The sequence below is a fragment of the Crocuta crocuta genome, unplaced genomic scaffold (assembly GCF_008692635.1).
Source record: "Crocuta crocuta isolate KB4526 unplaced genomic scaffold, BGI_CrCroc_1.0 scaffold466, whole genome shotgun sequence".
In the NCBI taxonomy this organism is placed as follows: Eukaryota; Metazoa; Chordata; class Mammalia; order Carnivora; family Hyaenidae; genus Crocuta; species Crocuta crocuta.
The window spans coordinates 2,631,944-2,635,786 of record NW_027529672.1 but is presented as its reverse complement, the minus strand read 5'-3'; the positions used below and the strand labels follow the sequence as shown (position 1 = coordinate 2,635,786).

The 3,843-nt window shown below is 45.3% G+C and overlaps 1 protein-coding gene across 1 annotated transcript in view; it reads right to left on the bottom strand.

The window, feature by feature from the left end:
- FANK1 (fibronectin type III and ankyrin repeat domains 1) overlaps positions 1 to 3,843 on the bottom strand; it is a 102,673-nt gene that overhangs the window by 9,515 nt on the left and 89,315 nt on the right. The gene's annotated exons all lie outside the window — the stretch shown is intronic.

The window sequence follows — 3,843 nt, the reverse complement described above, 5'->3', positions numbered from 1 at the left end:
TGGGGTTTATCACTCATATGAATTATTCATTGAAAACAAACTATACCACAGGAAACACATTGTACTATCATACTATTCTACTGTCACTTTAATGAGTCTTTTAAATAGATTTTCAAATGGCAGCATTTAATAAAATATAGGTCTGTTTTTCAAAATGGCACTTAAGTGGTTAAATATAAATATGATTGAAAAATAAGCTATTCGTATTTATGCTTCTGTGTGGCATAGAGATAATGGGGTGTGTCAGTGAAAATTATATCTTAGCAACCTACCAGGGAAGTCTATTTTCCAGAATCAATTTCCCTTCCCCTTTAATTTTTTTCTAAAGAAATTCAAATTCCAATAACCGGTTTTCCTGGGACAGATAAAAAGTATCACAAAATACAATTAAGTGGCTACCTCTCTACCTCACCATGTGATTTATACATTTTTACATGATTTCCTGCATGTCATAGAGCTTCATGATTAAGACAGCTGAGGGGCGCCTGGGTGGCTCAGTCGGTTGAGCAACTGACCTCGGCTCAGGTCATGATCTCACGGTTCCTTCGTGAGTTCGAGCCCCGCAGTGGACTCTGCTGTCAGCACAGAGCCTGTTTCATATGCTCTGTCTCCATCTCTCTCTCTCCACCCCTCCCCCACTCACTCCATCATACATTCTCGGTCTCTCAAAAATAAACATTAAAAAAAACCAAAAGACAGTGTTTGTTCAGCCCTTACATGGTACAGTTTTGGAAAGAGAGAAGTAAGGCTCCCACACACCCATTCCCTCCCCACCCAGGCTCTGACCGCAGCCTTCCGGGGTGGGGGAGGGAAAGGTTCAACCACTCAGAGATCCGAAAGGAGGAGCCTCACCCGGTGTATCCTTTCTGGGCAGCGACCATCAGGGCGGTAAAGCCAAACTTATTGGGAACATCAACCTTAATATTTCTTGGGGAAAAACACAGAGAAGAGAGATTAACATGCTCGGCGTGGCTCCCTGGAGATTCACAGCTGATGTCACCTGTGGGGTGGCACATGTGGCTACAATGATTCATTTTCCCAAAAATTCCAGTTTCTTTTGGACCATTTTCTGTGGTCTTACACTGCCCTGCCTAATATTTTTAAAGGATTCAAATGCACGAGGAGAGAAAATTGTTGTAATTCCACTTAAACTAAGCCCTCCCTTCCACTCAGAACCATGATGCCGTCAGGTAGAAGACTCTGTGAAGAGTGCCACCCCCTCCTGTGGCAGGGGACCCGGTGTCTTTGGTGCAGGCGCTGCTCTACCACGAGCCTAGACTGGGGGAGACCCGCATCCCCCCCTCAATTCCCATCTCACCCAATGGACAAGAAACGCTGCCCTTGGAGGAAGAAAGCAGAGCTCTTAAATACCAGCTTAGGAGCCTTGGCTTTTTGTGGGACACTTCTCTTCCCCAAATTAAGAGCCCTACTCACAAATGACCTGTCTTCTAACGTACTCCGAATTACTGATATTCAAAAAGAATCTAAGTAACATTGTCCACTTTTCATTAGGAGGTGGCCTCAAATATTCCATCAGTAGCCACTGTATTTCCTACTTCAAGTGTTTTTACCCACCTTTTGAATAAAAAACGGCTGATTTAATGATTGCTCAATTTCATCAGGAATAAGATAAATATGGGCACTTTGGGGTGAAAGGTGCCTAAATGCTATGGCATAGGAGCCAGAGTCTCAAATTATTTCTGGAAAGAAAATAGGACACCCAGACTCCTAATTTTCATCTTCAATTTTCATTTGATATCTACCAAATAGAGGATTTACACGGTGCTTAAAGGTCATCTTTATTAACTATGCTGACTCACACCAGTCATCGGAGATCAATTTTGGAGCAATTTCAAAGGCATGGGAAGTTTGGGGGAAATAAGTGTGTTTGTGCGCTTGCTGGGCATTAAAAAATTTTTTTAATGTTTAAGGCAGATTTCTCTCACCCTCCCTGAAGTATTCGAACCAGCAGTTCTTCGTCATTCACACTGACGGCTCGATGAAAGTGCTCACTACTTATGGGCTCTCCTGAAGAACGAAGACGGAAAGCAGTCATCCAAAAGCAAATGAAAGAAGATTCATCCCGGCTGCATCGCCCCTCCTCCGGCGGCCTTGAGTGGATGCTCTCACGTTCATCCCCAAGAAGGCACTTGACTATTCCGTTAAGTAGATCTTCTGTTTCCTATTGAACTTCTTTTACTGAAAAAGACCTTGTTTCCATAGATTAAGAACATTTAGATTGTCCTAAGGATTTGGGATATTCTCAAGAGTACTACTTTGTGAATGTTGTTTTTATATGTGAAAATAATCCTTTCAGATTTCATAAGACTTAATACATGCCTCTTATGAGCCAGGAAAAGCCCCACTATCGTCACAAAGTGGTTTTGTTTGCCAAAGAGTCACTACGCTACTTGAAGAAACAATTGCTTTGATATAGGGGTGCCTGGGTGGCTGTGTGGGTTAAGCGATCAACTTTTGGGTTTAGCTCAGGTCATGATCTCATTATTCATGAGTTCAAGCCTCACGTGGGACTCAGTGCTAACAGCAGAGCCTGCTTGGGATTCTCTCTCTCTCCCTCTCTCTCTGCCCCTCCCATGCTCCCTTCTCTCTCTCTCTCTCTCAAAAATCAGTTTAAAAAATTAAATAAAACCTTTTCAAAATCTGCTTTAAATTGCTTGATATTTGAAATCCAAAATCTCAGTTCTTCCCAAGAATGTAACATTCAGGTTGACCTGGCTCCCTTCTGGGGGCAGGAAGGGCCCATTCGCAGAGGGGGGCCGCCGTGAGAAAGCCTGATTGGGGGGAGAGCCTGCCAAGTGGAGAAGAGTGAGGAGGAGGATTCTGCACAATACCCAAGGCACAACGGGAAGTGGGGCAGAAGGGAGGGCGTCCCTCTGTGCCGGAGACCAGTAACTCCCTCAAAGGGGAGAACAGGGCTGGAGTTTAGAAATCAGCAGAGAGGGAGAAAGAAGAACCAAGTGAGGGAAGCCCATCTTTCAAGGCATTTATTCCACGATTTGACTTGCTTCAGATAGACGTCCTACCTGTGTGAACGCTTACGCTTAAATGAGACCCAAGGGGAGCACTCAGAACAGCACCTGGCACATGGTTAGTAGCCAACACAGGTCTGTGGTTGAGGTGGTGGTAATGGTCATGGCAGCTGCCCGTAGGCGGCACGGCCCCACCCTGCTCTTCCGCCTATGCCCAACCCCCCACCACTTAGCACCCGACCCAGATGGGCACCGAGTGTATAATCCCCAGTTCCGGGCAGCTCAAAGGTCTCATCCGTTCATTCGACAAGTGTGTATTGAGTAACTCACACGCCCAGTCTTGACCCTGAGGGTCCCAGATTGAACAGGACAAGCATGTTCCTCTCCTTTGTCACCTACATGGGAGCATCAGCTTCCAACCTATTAGTATCCTAAACCCTAAAAGAAAACACCCGCCTCCTGAACTGCACCCCAAACTGCTTCTTGGGGCCCACCCGCTACGTCACCGCCCTCTTGCAGTATCATCTCCAGAGGAGCCCTGGACATCACTGCCAGGTGGGCAGTAAACTCCCTGCCCCTGCTCCTTAGGTAGAAAATCTCTCTGGGACGTCAGATCCTCCTGGGCACTGGAGCCACTTTTCTACTGGTTTCCTTGGAGGATTTTAGCTGGGAAATTACACCCTGGGAAACCGGGGGACAGAAGAATGTAGGGATCACTATCAGAATGACCTTCTAGCTGATACCCTTTCTTCTGGTAAAAATAAAGTTAAGCCAAGTTAAAACCATTTTGAAATAACAATTTTGTCTGCTAGAGCTTGCCAATCTCCTAAAGGTTTTTTGTTTTTTTTTTTTT